Below are 19,940 nucleotides of genomic sequence, written 5' to 3'. Positions count from 1 at the left end.
CTTTATTTAACTGGGCAAGTCAGTTAAGAACAAATTCTTATTTTCAATGACGGCCTAGGAACAGTGGGTTAACTGCCTGTTCAGGGGCACAACGACAGATTTGTATCTTGTCAGCTCGGGGGTTTGAACTTGCAACCTTCCAGTTATTCGTCCAACGCTCTTACCACTAGGCTACCCTGCCGCCCCAAAATTGAAGAATGAATTTAATAAGGAGCTACCTCTTTCTTCAGCAACACACTGCTATTGCATAATAATTATATTGCATAGGCTATATTACACGGACGAGTACACCTAAATGTAGGCTGACGTTCTCTATACATTTTATAATAACATTTGGTTGTCATTTGTATTGTGGCGTACTGCAGGTCAGCCACCAGGGGGAGACTCGTCGAGGGCCTGGTGACAGACGGAGTAAACATCACGAGGCGCTGGCTCCATCTGCTGGACGTGCCAGGTCTCGACGGGCTCTCCGGCAAGGACTAATTTGGGCTGATTGGGAGTTGGTGAGTAATCAAGGGCTGATTGCTCACCAGATGTACAAGTCCTATAATGCTGCCAGAAGGGCAGCACACAGGGGAGAGAGTGGGGGAAGAAAGGACTCCTGTATAGTTTGGGACGGTTGCAGGAGTGAGTTCAGTTTTTGATCCCAACAGGATACAGCAAGACCCCGGAGCCCAGAAGATGGTATCTCGGAGAGGGTCTCATGGGGGAAAACTATTCTTTTGAACTATTATTTTAATAAACACCTTTGAAACTGAGCTAATCCTACTCTGTCTGTGTCTGATCTGTGTAACTGTTTTGACCCAACCCCCCTGGTCTGCCACAGTATATTCTTATGTAGGCTACACTTAGACACAGGCCTACAATATTTGATAGTTTATGCGTTATTAGAATAATCCACTTCGTCACACGCGTTTTGGGTCGAGCATCAAGGACCGACATTGAACAGTTTTTTCCTCAATAACCCACGGCTAAAAAGTTTGATGCGAGGTGGACTCAAACCCACGGTGGTTATAAAGCTTGATGTGAGGTGGACTCGAACTTACGGTGGTTATAAAGCTTGATGCGAGGTGGACTCGAGCCCACGGTTAAAAAGCTTGATGCGAGGTGGACTCGAGCCCACGGTTAAAAAGCTTGATGGGAGGTGGACTCAAACCCACGGTTAAAAAGCTTGATGCGAGGTGGACTCGAAACCCACGGTTAAAAAGCTTGATGCGAGGTGGACTCGAGCCCACAGTTAAAAAGCTTGATGGACTCGAGGTGGACTCAAACCCACAGTTAAAAAGCTTGATGCGAGGTGGACTCGAACCCACGGTGGTTATAAAGCTTGATGGGAGGTGGACTCAAACCCCACGGTTAAAAAGCTTGATGCGAGGTGGACTCGAGCCCACGGTTAAAAAGCTTGATGGGAGGTGGACTCAAACCCACGGTGGTTATAAAGCTTGATGTGAGGTGGACTCGAACTTACGGTGGTTATAAAGCTTGATGCGAGGTGGACTCGAGCCCACGGTTAAAAAGCTTGATGCGAGGTGGACTCGAGCCCACGGTTAAAAAGCTTGATGGGAGGTGGACTCAAACCCACGGTTAAAAAGCTTGATGCGAGGTGGACTCGAGCCCACGGTTAAAAAGCTTGATGCGAGGTGGACTCGAACCCACAGTTAAAAAGCTTGATGTGAGGTGGACTCGAACCCACAGATAAAAAGCTTGATGCGAGGTGGACTCGAAACCCACAGATAAAAAGCTTGATGCGAGGTGGACTCGAAACCCACAGATAAAAAGCTTGATGCGAGGTGGACTCGAACCCACGGTGGTTAAAAAGCTTGATGCGAGGTGGACTCGAACCCCACGGTTAAAAAGCTTTAGCAGTGTGTGCCACCTAGAAGTGATGATGATAGCGATAGCCAGTGGTGTAAAGTACTTAAGTAAAAATACTTTAAAGTACTACTTAAGCAGTTTTTTGGGGGGGTATCTGTATGTTATTTTACTGTTAATATTTTTGACAACTTTTACTACATTCCTAAAGAAAATAATGCATTTCCCTGACACCCTAAAGTACTCTGAACATTTTGAATGCTTAGCAGGACAGGAGAATTGTCAAATTCACACACTAATGAAGAGAACATCCATGGTCATCCCAACTGCCTCTGATCTGTCTCTCTAAACACAAATGCGTCATTTGTAAATATGAGTGTTGGAGTATGCCCCTGGCTATCCATAAATTTAAAAAACAAGAAAATGGTGTCTTCTGGTTTGCTTAAATATAAGGAATTTGAAATTATTTATACATAAGTACATTTAAAACCAAACACTTTAGAGTTTTACTCAAGTAGTATTTTACTGAGTGACTTTCACTTGAGTCATTTTCTATTATGCTGATGGATTCTGGGTACTAACTCCTAAACTTGGGACTCCTAAACTACACCAGAAGTGAATGGTTATCTGTAGGAGGAAAGTATATAGTGGATGCAATTAAGCTTGGAATGTGCTGAGTGCAGGGAAAGCGATCTCACGTGGCAAGGATTGATAAGGGGAGAGAGCCATGGATGAGTGATGACAGGGGTTTATGGCCCGTATCACTAAGTTTCCTGCCTAGCAGTAAAGATACAATGTAGGTTCAGATGAACGAGGTCAGGTCACGTTAAGGGAGAAAGACAAGTTTATGGCCCGTATCACTAAGTTTCCTGCCTAGCAGTAAAGATACAATGTAGGTTCAGATGAACAAGAGGAGACTCAGCCTGGGAGGAAGGGTTAAATATCAGTGCTTGATAAGGGGAGAGAGCCATGGATGAGTGATGACGGAGGGGGTTAAATATCAGTGCTTGTGTGAACAACGTCTTTGTCCGATGCAGCTGTATTGATCCTCTGGGAAGAATGAACTTGGTTTTAAAGCTTTCAGAGTCTCATTTGAGTTTTAACTCTGAATATTAGAACCTAAGAAAGGTCATCTTTGCTTTTACCTAAGTTTGACAGTTGGGTTGATGCACCACTGACGATAGACTACATGACTGCTACACTAGATGATAAATCCATAAGGCTCTTTGTTTTTTAACAACGCTAAAACGTTTTTTTTTTGTAAGGACTCAATTGATCTTTTTCCCCCCATAAAAACACATGGCCAGGGTTTACCTATTTTTTAAAAGAAATACCATTGGTTGGTGTATAGAATATCTAAGATAATTGATTGGCTGAGGCAGACGTTGTGCCGGGATGTAATCACTGCCACCTGGGGAGGTTAGCATAAGGCTAATGTTACCTGATGGGAGCAGCTACAAATTAGCGGTCAGTCACATGTAAGTGAATCAACACTTTTCATTGGCTGATATGGATCTTGTGCATGAAAACCATTTAACTTCATATGCTTGCTTATGTTCGCAAATATGGCCCCAGACTCTATATTCGATCATGCGATTTCATGTTCTCTTTCCACAATGAGAGCAGTGGTTTGGCTTTTATCATGTGTCCTCTGGTGTGATTTCAGGCTCCCTAACAAGGTAAAAGTAATTCCACATTGAGAGCAGTTGAAAGGTTTCTCTCCTGTGTGTATTCTTTCATGTGTTTTAAGGCTTACTAACCCCCCTAAAACTCTGTCCACAATGAGAACAGTGGTAAGGCTTCGCTCCCGTGTGTATTTCTTTATGCTTACTCAGGTACCTTAACCGGGTAAAACTCTTTCCGCACTGGAAGCATTGGAAAGGCTTCTCTCCTGTGTGTATCCTCTCATGCTCTTTGAGATTCCATGACTGGATAAATCTCTTTTCACACTGCAAGCATTGGAAAGGCTTTTCACCAGTGTGAATTCTCTCATGTTCTTTCAGCTTCTCTAACCGTGTAAAAGCATTCCCACACTGGGAGCATTGGAAAGGCTTCTCTCCTGTATGTGTCCTCTCATGTGTTTTCAGGGTCACTAACCACCTAAAACTCTGTCCACAATGACAACAGTGGTAAGGCTTCTCTCCTGTGTGTATTCCTTTATGCCTATTCAGGCACCTTAACCGGGTAAAACTATTTCCACACTGGGAGCATTGGAAAGGCTTCTCTCCTGTGTGTATTCTCTTATGCTCTTTCAAATGTGATGACTGGATAAATTGCTTTCCACACTGAGAGCATTGGAAAGGCCTCTCTACAGAGTGTGTTCTCTTATGCTTTTTCAGGTCCCCTGATGAGAAAAATGTATTTCCACATTGGGAGCAGTGGTGTGGTTTCACTGGTTTGGGCATCTCTGGGTCTGGTTCCGCTGAAGTACTCCCGCTGTCAGAGTAAGAGTCTGGTCTCTCTCCTGCCAAAGACAGAGTATTTGGTTAAACAGAGAGACCAAAATGAAACCTCCATATGATTCAACTATCTTCTTATGAGGTTAAATCCAGACTAGATACCTCATTATTTACATTTGACTAATTTAGCACAACGCTCTTATCCAGAGAGACTTACAGGAGCAATTAGGGTTGAGTGATTTTTCCCCTAGTTGGCTTTGGGATTCGAACCAGGGACTTATCATAATCTCCTAGTTCCCAGTGGTAAACTTCACTTGACTGACCCTCTAAATCGGAATTACAGGTGGGAAATTCTGAGAAAATGTTACTCGAGTTGTGACGTTTTACCACCGACCTTTGACCTTTTCAACCAAAATCAATTTTTGACAATGACAACCTTATCAATATTTATAATGTGGCTAAGTTTGACCAACGTCAATGCTAAGCAAGCTAGCTAACTTTATTATTAGCTAAATGTTAAATCTTATTGGGTTGAAGAATTGTTTCGACATCAAAAGCACTTGAACACGTTTCCCACTTCCTAGTTTCCCACTTCCCAGGAGCACATGAATGCCCAATAGTTCCACCATGTCAGACTTCCCACTTCCCAGGAGCACATGAATGCCCAATAGTCCCACTTCCTAGTTTCCCACTTCCCAGGAGCACATGAATGCCCAATAGTTCCACGTCAGACTTCCCACTTCCCAGGAGCACATGAATGCCCAATAGTCCCACTTCCTAGTTTCCCACTTCCCAGGAGCACATGAATGCCCAATAGTTCCACGTCCTTCCCACTTCCTAGTTTCCCACTTCCCAGGAGCACATGAATGCCCAATAGTTCCACGTCAGACTTCCCACTTCCTAGTTTCCCACTTCCCAGGAGCACATGAATGCCCAATAGTTCCACGTCAGACTTCCCACTTCCTAGTTTCCCACTTCCCAGGAGCACATGAATGCCCCATAGTTCCACGTCAGACTTCCCACTTCCTAGTTTCCCACTTCCCAGGAGCACATGAATCCCAGGAGCTTCCCACTTCCTAGTTTCCCACTTCCCAGAGCACATGAATGCCCAATAGTTCCACGTCAGACTTCCCACTTCCTAGTTTCCCAGAGGAGCACATGAATCCCAATTTCCACGTCAGACTTCCCACTTCCTAGTTTCCCACTTCCCAGGAGCACATGAATGCCCAATAGTTCCACGTCAGACTTCCCACTTCCTTTTCCCACTTCCCAGGAGCACATGAATGCACATGAATGCCCAATAGTTCCATGTCAGACTTCCCACTTCCTAGTTTCCCACTTCCCAGGAGCACATGAATGCCCAATAGTTCCACGTCAGACTTCCCACTTCCTAGTTTCCCACTTCCCAGGAGCACATGAATGCCCAATAGTTCCACGTCAGACTTTCCACTTCCTAGTTTCCCACTTCCCAGGAGCAAATGAATGCCCAATAGTTCCACATTCCCACTTCCTAGTTTCCCACTTCCCAGGAGCACATGAATGCCCAATAGTTCCACGTCAGACTTCCCAGTTCCTAGTTTCCCACTTCCCAGGAGCACATGAATGCACATGAATGCCAATAGTTCCATGTCAGACTTCCCACTTCCTAGTTTCCCACTTCCCAGGAGCACATGAATGCCCAATAGTTCCATGTCAGACTTCCCACTTCCTAGTTTCCCACTTCGCAGGAGCACATGAATGCCCAATAGTTCCACGTCAGACTTCCCACTTCCTAGTTTCCCACTTCCCAGGAGCACATGAATGCCCAATAGTTCCACGTCAGACTTCCCACTTCCTAGTTTCCCACTTCCCAGGAGCACATGAATGCAAAATAGTTCCATGTCAGACTTCCCACTTCCTAGTTTCCCACTTCCCAGGAGCACATGAATGCACATGAATGCCCAATAGTTCCATGTCAGACTTCCCACTTCCTAGTTTCCCACTTCCCAGGAGCACATGAATGCCCAATAGTTCCACGTCAGACTTCCCACTTCCTAGTTTCCCACTTCCCAGGAGCACATGAATGCCCAATAGTTCCACGTCAGACTTCCCACTTCCCAGGAGCACATGGATGCCCAATAGTCCCACTTCCTAGTTTCCCACTTCCCAGGAGCACATGAATGCCCAATAGTTCCATGTCAGACTTCCCACTTCCCAGGAGCACATGAATGCACATGAATGCCCAATAGTTCCATGTCAGATGAATATGCCATCTGATTCGATAAAAGACGGAGTTGAATGTCTTTCTGCCCATAATTTCATTTAAAGTATTCCAAAGCTTTTTTCCATCATTCTTCATATCATTGATCTTGGCTTCATAATAAAGTTTATGTTGCTTGTCGAGTTTAGTCACATAATTTCTCAATTTGCAGTAAGTCAGATGTGCAGCCAGACTTATTAGCCACTCCTTTTTTATTTCACCTTTATTTAACCAGGTAGGCTAGTTGAGAACAAGTTCTCATTTGCAACTGCGACCTGGCCAATATAAAGCATAGCAGTGTGAACAGACAACACAGAGTTACACATGGAGTAAACAATTAACAAGTCAATAACACAGTAAAAAAAAAAGAGTCGATATACATTGTGTGCAAAAGGCATGAGGAGGTAGGCAAATGATTACAATTTTGCAGATTAACACTGGAGAGATAAATGATCAGATGGTCATGTACAGGTAGAGATATTGGTGTGCAAAAGAGCAGAAAAGTAAATAAATAAAAACAGTTTGGGGATGAGGTAGGTAAAAATGGGTGGGCTATTTACCGATAGACTATGTACAGCTGCAGCGATCGGTTAGCTGCTCAGATAGCAGATGTTTGAAGTTGGTGAGGGAGATAAAAGTCTCCAACTTCAGCGATTTTTGCAATCTGTTCCAGTCACAGGCAGCAGAGAACTGGAACGAAAGGCGGCCAAATGAGGTGTTGGCTTTATGGATGATCAGTGAGATACACCTGCTGGAGCGCGTGCTACGGATGGGTGTTGCCATCGTTACCAGTGAACTGAGATAAGGCGGAGCTTTACCTAGCATAGACTTGTAGATGACCTGGAGCCAGTGGGTCTGGCGACGAATATGTAGCGAAGGCCAGTCGACTAGAGCATACAAGTCGCAGTGGTGGGTGGTATAAGGTGCTTTAGTGACAAAACGGATGGCACTGTGATAAACTGCATCCAGTTTGCTGAGTAGAGTGTTGGAAGCAATTTTGTAGATGACATCGCCGAAGTCGAGGATCGGTAGGATAGTCAGTTTTACGAGGGTAAGTTTGGCGGCGTGAGTGAAGGAGGCTTTGTTGCGGAATAGAAAGCCGACTCTTGATTTGATTTTCGATTGGAGATGTTTGATATGAGTCTGGAAGGAGAGTTTACAGTCTAGCCAGACACCTAGGTACTTATAGATGTCCACATATTCAAGGTCGGAACCATCCAGGGTGGTGATGCTGGTCAGGCATGTGGGTGCAGGCAGCGAACGGTTGAAAAGCATGCACTTGGTTTTACTAGCGTTTAAGAGCAGTTGGAGGCCACGGAAGGAGTGTTGTATGGCATTGAAGCTCGTTTGGAGGTTAGATAGCACAGTGTCCAAGGACGGGCCGGAAGTATATAGAATGGTGTCGTCTGCGTAGAGGTGGATCAGGGAATCGCCCGCAGCAAGAGCAACATCATTGATATATACAGAGAAAAGAGTCGGCCCGAGGATTGAACCCTGTGGCACCCCCATAGAGACTGCCAGAGGACCGGACAGCATGCCCTCCGATTTGACACACTGAACTCTGTCTGCAAAGTAATTGGTGAACCAGGCAAGGCAGTCATCCGATAAACCGAGGCTACTGAGTCTGCCGATAAGATTATGGTGATTGACAGAGTCGAAAGCCTTGGCAAGGTCGATGAAGACGGCTGCACAGTACTGTCTTTTATCGATGGCGGTTATGATATCGTTTAGTACCTTGAGCGTGGCTGAGGTGCACCCGTGACCGGCTCGGAAACCAGATTGCACAGCGGAGAAGGTACGGTGGGATTCGAGATGGTCAGTGACCTGTTTGTTGACTTGACTTTCGAAGACCTTAGATAGGCAGGGCAGGATGGATATAGGTCTGTAACAGTTTGGGTCCAGGGTGTCTCCCCCTTTGAAGAGGGGGATGACTGCAGCAGCTTTCCAATCCTTGGGGATCTCAGACGATATGAAAGAGAGGTTGAACAGGCTGGTAATAGGTGTTGCGACAATGACGGCGGATAGTTTCAGAAATAGAGGGTCCAGATTGTCAAGCCCAGCTGATTTGTACGGGTCCAGGTTTTGCAGCTCTTTCAGAACATCTGCTATCTGGATTTGGGTAAAGGAGAACCTGGAAAGGCTTGGGCGAGTAGCTGCGGGGGGGGGGAGTTGTTGGCCGAGGTTGGAGTAGCCAGGCGGAAGGCATGGCCAGCTGTTGAGAAATGCTTGTTGAAGTTTTCGATAATCATGGATTTATCGGTGGTGACCGTGTTACCTAGCCTCAGTGCAGTGGGCAGCTGGGAGGAGGTGCTCTTGTTCTCCATGGACTTCACAGTGTCCCAGAACTTTTTGGAGTTGGAGCTACAGGATGCAAACTTCTGTCTGAAGAAGCTGGCCTTAGCTTTCCTGACTGACTGGGTGTATTGGTTCCTGACTTCCCTGAACAGTTGCATATCGCGGGGACTATTCGATGCTATTGCAGTCCGCCACAGGATATTTTTGTGCTGGTCGAGGGCAGTCAGGTCTGGAGTGAACCAAGGGCTATATCTGTTCTTAGTTCTGCATTTTTTGAACAGAGCATGCTTATCTAAAATGGTGAGGAAGTTACTTTTAAAGAATGACCAGGCATCCTCAACTGACGGGATGAGGTCAATGTCCTTCCAGGATACCCGGGCCAGGTCAATTAGAAAGGCCTGCTCACAGAAGTGTTTTAGGGAGCGTTTGACAGTGATGAGGGGTGGTCGTTTGACTGCAGCTCCGTAGCAGACACAGGCAATGAGGCAGTGATCGCTGAGATCCTGGTTGAAGACAGCGGAGGTGTATTTGGAGGGCCAGTTGGTCCGGATGACGTCTATGAGGGTGCCCTTGTTTACAGATTTAGGGTTGTACCTGGTGGGTTCCTTGATGATTTGTGTGAGATTGAGGGCATCTAGCTTAGATTGTAGGACTGCCGGGGTGTTAAGCATATCCCAGTTTAGGTCACCTAACAGAACAAACTCTGAAGCTAGATGGGGGGCGATCAATTCACAAATGGTGTCCAGGGCACAGCTGGGAGCTGAGGGGGGTCGGTAGCAGGCGGCAACAGTGAGAGACTTATTTCGGGAGAGAGTATGACATTACTTTGCAGGCTATCTCTGCAGTAAACTGCAACTCCTCCCCCTTTGGCAGTTCTATCTTGACAGAAAATGTTATAGTTGGGTATGGAAATCTCAGAATTTTTGGTGGCCTTCCTGAGCCAGGATTCAGACACAGCAAGGACATCAGGGTTAGCAGAGTGTGCTAAAGCAGTGAGTTAAACAAACTTAGGGAGGAGGCTTCTGATGTTGACATGCATGAAACCAAGGCTTTTTCGATCACAGAAGTCAACAAATGAGGGTGCCATGCAGGGCCTGGGTTTACCTCCACATCACCCGCGGAACAGAGGAGGAGTAGAATGAGGGTGCGGCTAAAGGCTATCAAAACTGGTCGCCTAGAGCGTTGGGGACAGAGAATAAAAGGAGCAGATGTCTGGGCATGGTAGAATATATTCAGGCCTTAATGCGCAGACAGGGGTATGGTCGGGTGCGGGTGCAGCGGAGGTAAGCCCAGCCACTAAGTGATGATGAGAGAGGTTGTATCTCTGGACATGCCCCATCTCTTTCAACCATACAGTTTTTCAATTCCTCATCAATCCATATTCATCTACATGATGTATTGTTACACCATGTAGGAGCAGTATAGACCTAGTCTGTTCATTATATACATCTACATGATGTATTGTTACACCATGTAGGAGCAGTATAGACCTAGTCTGTTCATTATATACATCTACATGATGTATTGTTACATGTAGGAGCAGTATAGACCTAGTCTGTTCATTATATACATCTACATGATGTATTGTTACACCATGTAGGAGCAGTATAGACCTGGTCTGTTCATTATATACATCTACATGAGGTATTGTTGCACCATGTAGGAGCAGTATAGACCTAGTCTGTTCATTATGATATCTTTCCATTCTATGCATCCACTGTCCCACAGCCCAGGCAGGCAATTCATAAACTAATCTCCACTGTCCCACAGCCCAGGCAGGCAATTCATAAACTAATCTCCACTGTCCCACAGCCCAGGCAGGCAATTCATAAACTAATCTCCACTGTCCCACAGCCCAGGCAGGCAATTCATAAACTAATCTCCACTGTCCCACAGCCCAGGCAGGCAATTCATAAACAAATCTCCACTGTCCCACAGCCCAGGCAGGCAATTCATAAACGAATCTCCACTGTCCCACAGCCCAGGCAGGCAATTCATAAACGAATCTCCACTGTCCCACAGCCCAGGCAGGCAATTCATAAACGAATCTCCACTGTCCCACAGCCCAGGCAGGCAATTCATAAACTAATCTCCACTGTCCCACAGCCCAGGCAGGCAATTCATAAACTAATCTCCACTGTCCCACAGCCCAGGCAGGCAATTCATAAACTAATCTCCACTGGAAAAAAATGATCTAGACATTTTCACCCCATGCTTTTAGTCTAACATTTGGTTTGCAACATTTGTATAAACTATCTGCCTCTCCAACAATATTGCAATTTTGAAATGCGATCTACACCCTGCCTTAGAGAATAAACATCACCGGATGAGAGCAACCTTTTCTGAGCCACTCGAAACCAAGCATCATCATCATAGAAAAAAAGTTCAACAAAATTGCATCTGGTTTGCTGTCATTCCAGCTTCAGAGTTTGATGTGATTGTGTTAACAAGCTAGCAAGGGAGAAGCACGTTAGCCAGCCTGCATAGCAAACATTTCTGTTTAGAACAAACAACCAGTGTGCCCTGCTAGAAACTATGCCAAACAGAAGGGACAACCAGTGTGCCCTGCTAGAAACTATGCCAAACAGAAGGGACAACCAGTGTGCCCTGCTAGAAACTATGCCAAACAGAAGGGACAACCAGTGTGCCCTGCTAGAAACTATGCCAAACAGAAGGGACAACCAGTGTGCCCTGCTAGAAACTATGCCAAACAGAAGGGACAACCAGTGTGCCCTGCTAGAAACTATGCCAAACAGAAGGGACAACCAGTGTGCCCTGCTAGAAACTATGCCAAACAGAAGGGGCAACCAGTGTGCCCTGCTAGAAACTATGCCAAACAGAAGGGGCAACCAGTGTGCCCTGCTAGAAACTATGCCAAACAGAAGGGACAACCAGTGTGCCCTGCTAGAAACTATGCCAAACAGAAGGGACAACCAGTGTGCCCTGCTAGAAACTATGCCAAACAGAAGGGACAACCAGTGTGCCCTGCTAGAAACTATGCCAAACAGAAGGGACAACCAGTGTGCCCTGCTAGAAACTATGTCAACAGCAGGGACAACCAGTGTGCTTGTTTATAAACTATGCCACACAGAAGGGACAACCAGTGCTTTTGTCTCTAAACCCCAGAAAATATAACTAAATACTGTCTTATTTCCAGACTGCATTCGGAAAGTATTCAGACCCCTTCCATTTTTCCACATTTTGTTACGTTACAGCCTCATTCTAAAATGTATTAAATTATTTATCGTCCTCATCAATCTACACACAATAACCCATAGACACTAACAATCAGAGGGCAAAACAATTCAATGAGTTAAATTCAAAATTGACCAAAGTTAGCTCGCTAACTCTATCTCGCTACGTAATATACCCCTCAGACCGGGTACGACAGTTGAACTAAATGTATTGGGCATTAATAAATTATAGTCTCCAAGAATCAATGGATATGGCTTTATTAGAGTGGGTATAATTTGTGGAACGTTCCAACAGGAATCTGTTCCAAAAACGTCATGCACAAGGATGCCAACAAACAACGCATACAAAGTAGCATGATCAAATCACCTAGCTAACTAACTGCTGAATAGGCATCAACTCACCACGTAACTTATTCTTAATGTTTGTCCGTAGGCTACCAGAGTGGATAAACGTGGTGAGTGAAAAAACGAAATGAAATAACCCACTCTCTACCCGGTATCTTATTCTGCCTCTATACAACTTTGTTACGGATTCCTGTTTTTGTTACAGATTCCTGTTGGAACGTTCCACAAATTATACCGACCTCCTTTATTTGCCCAAACGTAGACCACGGGAGGTGGTCGCGTCTAACAATTGGATGTCATTATTTCCTGGGCACCGCTCGGTGATGTAAGGGACGACCTTTTATTAAAGAAACACTGCATACTGACTATGGATATTCATTGATACACGGATACAGATTTGGTCGTAAGTAATCCAACGCATTCGCTATGGTATGCCAGAGACCCAATCTTATTAATAAATTAAATAATGAATAAAGGGGTCTAAGTTCGAGCAAGGCATTTTTGTCATTACTTTAAAAATCCCCAAATGTATGGAACAATCACAGAGAGCTCCTTCAACAATTCCTACAGTACTGAACAACATATTCATGTGTAGAACATCAGTAGAATGCCCCTTTAAAACCACACATTAGTTCAACAACTGCATAGCTTGTGCCCCTATTTTAAGACGGTACTCACTTGTGTTATTCGGATCTTCAGACTCGTCCTCCTCATCCCCGTCTTCTTTTACTCCCAAAACGTCTTCCTCTTTTGAGATAACCTTCTCTTCCACTCCAACAGGTTCTTCCTCTTCTTCCATTATAACATCCTCCTTTTCATTTAATGTGATAGCCTCCTCTTCCTCTTTTACTCCAAAGGGTTCTTTCTCTTCTTTCAATGTGATAGCCTCCTCTTCCTCCTTTTTAATTCTGAAAGCGTCTACCACCACCTCTTTCACTGCGACAGCCTCTATCCCCTCTTCCTCTTTCACTCCAAAAGGTTCTTTCTCGTCTTTCACTGTAACATCATTTTCTTCTTTCAATGTGATTTCTTCTTCCCTTTTCACTCTAAAAGCTTCTTTCTCGTCTTTCACTGTAACATCATTTTCTTCTTTCAATGTGATTTCTTCTTCCCTTTTCACTCTAAAAGCTTCTTCCTCTTCTTTCACTGTAATATCCTCCTCTTCTTTTACTGTAATATCCTCCTCTTCTTTCACTGTAATATCCTCCTCTTCTTTTACTGTAATATCCTCCTCTTCTTTCACTGTAATATCCTCCTCTTCTTTTACTGTAATATCCTCCTCTTCTTTCACTGTAATATCCTCCTCTTCTTTCACTGTAATATCCTCCTCTTCTTTCACTGTAATATCCTCATCTTCTTTTACTGTAATATCCTCTTCTTTCACTGTAATATCCTCCTCTTCTTTTACAACAATGTTAAGACCCAGAGCTTCTTTCTCCATCCAGCAGACCTTCTGTTCTTTAGCAGAGGGGGAGTAGCTTAGTGAACTCATGGTCGGGGATGTTAGCTAGCTAGTTAGCATTTGCGACTAGCCTAGTGCTGGTATACCTTTTTTTGACAAATTGGTAAATTTTACAAGCAAATTAATTTTACGTTAATACGTACACATAATTGTCTTTTAAACACTGATTAATATACACAAGAATGGTCTAAAGAGCTTCAATGATTCGATTTTATGTTGACTAGCAAGCTACCGAAATGGTTGAATAAGTAGCCTTGTTGGTCGTTGAAGAAGCGTCCAGTCCCGTCCACTAGATTAGACGTCACGCAAGAAGCACCACATGAAAGACTCACATCGCCATCTGTTGACTGGAGTGCGTAACGCAGTTTCGACAAATATTCATAACATTGTTTATTCTGGCAAACAATTTCAAAATTAGTAATTTAAAAACAACCAGATGTTATGTTTTCTCTTACAGCCAATAAGGTTATTAGGCATGATTAGGTGACAGGTTGACGAGGGTGGCATTTTCTGTGCTAAACTGACCAAGACACTCCAGCATCAACAAATTAAATCCTATTTTATTATTATTTATCACACATTTATCAATGTTTTTTCTGGTGTAGCGAAATGCTTATGTTCCTAGCTCAACAGTGCAGTAATATCTAACAATACATAACACATGCACATCTAAAAAGTAAAAGAATGAAATTAAGAAATATAGAAATATTAGGATGAGCAACGTCAGAGTCAGGAATATAATTCTATATGTATTTGATGGTACATTATGTAGAGGTTACTGATGTTAACATTGCCAAAGCAAAGTGGAATAAACAATTACGAGTTGACAGTTGACTCTCCCACCTCGACAGTCTTCACAGTTCCACTCACAGATGGTCCGTGTGCTCCTGCAGGCCTGTTTGAGGTACAACTGGACAGAAACACATCAGTATTCTTAGACTTCAGCTGAGACCCTCCTCTCCACAAGTGCATAGGAGGGGCCATTTTAAAAAGGGTCTTGACAAAAATAAAAACAGTTTGTGTAGAGGTGGGGGGGTCATCTTAAAAGTAGAGAGCCTGTACCAATCCCAAAATCATCCCCTAAAACCTGTGCCCTTGTGGACATCTGAGGGAGACTTGATCCGTATAAGCAATATGGTGTAACTGTAACCTGTGGGGGGTCAAAGTGGATCATCTCAGATCTCCATAAGTGTTTAGGATGTATAGGTTTTAGGGGGATGATTTGGGATTGGCCCAGGCGCTCCACTTCTAAATTGACCCACTTTATGACAACAGTTTTTCAATGGACCCTTGAAGCGGACCCTTTTTTTTTTTTTTTTTACATCTGAGATTAATTGCTGGTCTGGAATGTCTCCTGATGTTATATTTCAATAACACTGTTTTCTGAGTGTCATATTTAAATTTAAAAAACACAGTAAAAAATGTGTGATAGAAAAGTCTGACTGTCTCTATTATCATTCAGTAGGTCCCATAGAATTATGTGGTCACTCCCAGTAAGGTCAACTTAGAATTATGTGGTCAATCCCAGTCAAGGTCAATCCCAAGGTCAACTTTGAGTGGTTGATATCCCATGGTTATATGCGCTGTGCTCAGGAGCCTGGGGACAAGGTGTCCGTGTATTGACCATGTTGAGTGGTTCATGTGTGGTCTATCTATGGTCAGAGGGAGCTGGGGTGCCGACGGTGAGAGGAGGTGGAGAGGACGGTGGGAGTGGAGGTGGTTGGAGGTTGAAGAGGACGGTGGGAGTGGTTGGAGGTGGAGAGGACAGTGGGAGTGGAGAGGATGGAGGGAGTGGAGGTGGTTGGAGTGGTTGGTGGAGAGGACAGTGGGAGTGGAGAGGATGGAGGGAGTGGAGGTGGTTGGAGGTGGAGAGGACAGTGGGAGTGGAGAGGATGGAGGGAGGTGGAGGTGGTTGGAGGTGGAGAGGGACGGTGAGAGTGGAGGGGACGGTGGGAGTAGGACGGTGGGAGTGGAGGTGGTGGTGGTGGTTGGAGGTGGAGAGGACAGTGGGAGTGGAGAGGATGGTGAGAGTAGAGGGGACGGTGGGAGTGGAGGTGGTGGAGGTGTTTGGGGTGGAGAGGACAGTGGGAGTGGAAAGGACGGTGGGAGTGGAGGTGTTTGGGGTGGAAAAGACAGTGGCAGTGATGGTGGTGGAGGTGTTTGGGGTGGAGTTGACGGTAGGAGTGGAGATTTTTGTGGTGGAGAGGACTGTGGACTAGATGGAGGACATCCCGCCACTTGGCAGTGTTGACACTGCTACTTCCTACCTGATGGGTAAGAGGACATCACTTCTACAACCAACCAACCAACCAACCAACCAATCAATAAAATGATATGGCCTTTTTTATTATTATTATTATTTACATCTGTCGTTGTCACAAAGTGCTTTTCCAGTGACCCGGTCTACACCAGAGAAACCCGGGACATACAGAGCACCACTGCTGCTGCCACCTCTTTCCCCCTGTGTGAAGTCATTTCCTTGTTCCTGTTCAGGTACCAAGCCAGCAGGTACCAAGCCAGCCGAGTGCCGGTGGACTCTTTCATCAACATGAAGCTCCTGCTGCTCCTGCTCCTAACACACACACACACACACACACACACACACACACACGCAGGAACGCTCCCCCTATTTCCATGTTCGTGTGTATGAGTGTTCTGTGCCAGAGAAGAGGAGTCTGGTATGGGAGGAGGACATTAGTTTCCCTACACCATACCATTACCCCCTACTGTCACCTTAACCCCCTTACTGTTAAACCACTGACCACTAAGGTTCCAACATCACGTTTGTCTTGTGTTTTAGATGAGGAGTTGAAGGAGGAGCCTCGTACCTACTGCAGCACCCGGAGCTCCATGACGGCCAACTTCTTGATTTTTTAAATATTTTTCGACAATGCTTTTGTTGAATAAACCTGGTCAATGGAAACCTGCATACTGTCTTACTGGAAGATTCACTAAGTTTATCAACCATTATTTTACCAGGTATACTGATAGAAAACAATATCTCTTCTACACTAAGGACCCAGGGAAGAGTTGCAAGGTAGAGGAGAACAGAAGAATGTGCCTATTTGAAAGACTTAAAAACATCTAACTCATGACGTAATGCTAGAAAAGGGCAGAAAGGTTGGGAGACCCCCGCTCTAGGGCAGAAAGGTTGGGAGACCCCCGCTCTAGGTCAGAAAGGTTGGAGACCCCTGCTCTAGGGCAGAAAGGTTGGGAGACCCCTGCTCTAGGGCAGAAAGGTTGGGAGACCCCTGCTCTAGGGCAGAAAGGTTGGGAGACCCCTGCTCTAGGGCAGAAAGGTTGGAGACCCCTGCTCTAGGGCAGAAAGGTTGGGAGACCCCTGCTCTAGGGCAGAAAGGTTGGGAGACCCCTGCTCTAGGGCAGAAAGGTTGGGAGACCCCTGCTCTAGGGCAGAAAGGTTGGAGACCCCTGCTCTAGGGCAGAAAGGTTGGGAGACCCCTGGATAATGGGTCTGTGTTCTATGATTGGGTGTTTGGGTTCTCTGGTTGGCTTTTAGTGTACTGATATGTATAGATTGTTGTTGTAACCACAGGGCTGACCTATAAAAAGAGGCCTTGGTCTGTAAATGCTAAAGAAATAAAAAAAGTATTGATGTGTGTAGTTTTTGTAACTACAGAGCCATCTATAAAATATACCTTGGTGATTTATGACTAAAGGTTAAATAAATAAATTACATCAACAAATCAGTGTCCTCAGTCCTGGAACCTTCAGTCTGGCGTCAGACCCTATCAACAGATAAAAGAACATTCCAGAACATTCAGTATCAAGTCAAGTGACCATCCACCCATACACAAATAAAGTGTCACAATTAAGATCAGTGGAAATCGTGTGTATTACAGACAGGGGAAAACATAGAAATAAGCTCAACAGTGTTTAATTACTCTTAACTGAATATAAACTGCATTCATCTTAAATGTCCCCAATACAGCTCGTTTTTGTTTTCTGTGGCAAAACATTTCACTATGGTCCGGATTTAAATCTTCACATGATAAAATTGTCTTCCTGTGAGGTTGAAAACAAATCAGATCCCTCGACCTGGAGGTCACGTTTATTACTAAGACAAACTGTGCGACTGTCACACCCTGATCTGTTTCACCTGTCTTTGTTATTGTGTTAGACAATTAAAAATTAGACAATCCCTTTGACCAGTTCTTAATAAATACAGTGTACAACCATGTTTTTGCCTCGAGAATATCTGACAATGGCTCATGGTGCATGAGAATCTTCCCAATTCACAACTGCAAGAGGAAGTTCTGTTTTGACCTGAATCCTTAACTTCTCAGAACGTTGTTTTACCTTGGAAATGTCCATTGTTATCCACACAGATTCCAGGAATAAGAGGTAACAGAAAGCATTTGTTACCTTAAACAGATTCCAGAATAGTAAGAGGTAACAGAAAGCATTGTTACCCTCACAGATTCCAGAATAGTAACAAACGTAAATGTGAAAGCATTGTTAACCCACACAGATTCCAGGAAGGTAAGAGGTAACAGAAAGCATTGTAATCCACACAGATTCCAGGATGGTAAATGTTTTGGTAACAGAAAGCATTGTAAAAGCCACACAGATTCCAGGATGGTAAGAGGTAACAGAAACATTGTTACCCAATGCAGATTCCTAGAATAGTAAGAGGTAACAATTAAAGCATTGTAATCTTTGGGAGGTTCTAACAGGTTCCAATACAATCAAATGTATTTGTAAATAAAGCCCTTTTACATGCAGCCCAGATGTTGAAAGTGCTGCAAAATAACAGAAACCCAGCCTAAAACCCCAAACAGCAAGCAATGCAGATCGATATAGAAGCAAGGTATTCAAGTGATATAGATGGCAAAAAGCAAATCCCAAAGTTGGAAAAGAACAGCTAGCCTGTTACCTGACCACCGAGCTCCAGCTAGTGTTACCTGACCACCGCTCCAGCTTGTTACCTGACCAGCTCCAGCTAGCCTTGCCTAACCACCGCTCCAGCTAGTGTTGCCTGACCACCAGATTCCAGCTAGTGTTGCCTGACCACCGTTTGAGCTAGTGTTGCCTTGACCACCGCTCCAGCTAGTAGTTTGAAACCACCGCTTTGAGCTAAGCTAGTGTTGCCTGACCAAGGCCGCCTTAGCCAGCTTTGAGCTAGCCTTCACCAAAAGGCTTTGAGCTAAGGGCCAAAATAAGTCACCAACAAGTAGCCTTTGTAATAAGCAGCAAGGATCTTATTCATTAAAAGCCACCGAACTTTGAGCTAAAGCTAGCTAGCCTTTAAAAGCCACTTCAGAGCTTTGAGCTAAAGCTAGCTAGCCTTTAAAAGCCACCGAGCTTTGAGCTAAAGCTAGCTAGCCTTTAAAAGCCACTGAGCTTTGAGCTAAAGCTAGCTAGCCTTTAAAAGCCACCGAGCTTTGAGCTAAAGCTAGCTAGCCTTTAAAAGCCACTGAGCTTTGAGCTAAAGCTAGCTAGCCTTTAAAAGCCAATGAGCTTTGAGCTAAGGCTAGCTAGCCTTTAAAAGCCACCGAGCTTTGAGCTAAAGCTAGCTAGCCTTTAACAGCCACCGAGCTTTGAGCTAAAGCTAGCTAGCCTTTAAAAGCCACCGAGCTTTGAGCTAAAGCTAGCTAGCCTTTAAAAGCCACCGAGCTTTGAGCTAAAGCTAGCTAGCCTTTAAAAGCCACCGAGCTTTGAGCTAAAGCTAGCTAGCCTTTAAAAGCCACCGAGCTTTGAGCTAAAGCTAGCTAGCCTTTAAAAGCCACCGAGCTTTGAGCTAAAGCTAGCTAGCCTTTAAAAGCCACCGAGCTTTGAGCTAAAGCTAGCAAGAAGAAGAAGAAACAAGAACCATGACTTTGGTCAGTTGAAAGATAATGCTGGGCTTATCTGTGATGTTGTACAAAACCATTTGAGTCAATAATAAGCCAATAATAAGTCATTTGACTAAGTTTCTGATAAGGGCTGGGTTTAGTTCATTTGTAACCATCTACAAACATACTCCAAGTGTGAGCTTATTACTTCCTGTTTATGACCTGTTGCTACAGTGGTTTACTTCTGTCTGCAATGCTGGAAGGGTTGATGGTGAAACAGGGAGTAAGAAAATATATATATATATATTTGATCTGAGTTCATCGCTTGATTAGCAAAGCTACTCTGACTGCCACCAAAAAGTGCTGCGAATTTGCTCTCATGTCGGGGGTTGTTGTTGGACG

General features: G+C 44.5%; 1 pseudogene; it reads right to left on the bottom strand.

Moving 5' to 3' along the window:
• Positions 1-2,798: 2,798 nt before the first annotated feature.
• Positions 2,799-13,487, bottom strand: LOC121845811 (annotated as a pseudogene).
• Positions 13,488-19,940: the final 6,453 nt, after the last annotated feature.

The sequence above is a fragment of the Oncorhynchus tshawytscha genome, unplaced genomic scaffold (genome assembly GCF_018296145.1).
Source record: "Oncorhynchus tshawytscha isolate Ot180627B unplaced genomic scaffold, Otsh_v2.0 Un_contig_11018_pilon_pilon, whole genome shotgun sequence".
Classification (NCBI taxonomy): Eukaryota; Metazoa; Chordata; class Actinopteri; order Salmoniformes; family Salmonidae; genus Oncorhynchus; species Oncorhynchus tshawytscha.
Note: the sequence above shows the minus strand (reverse complement) of the source record. Positions and strands in the feature narration are given on the sequence as shown.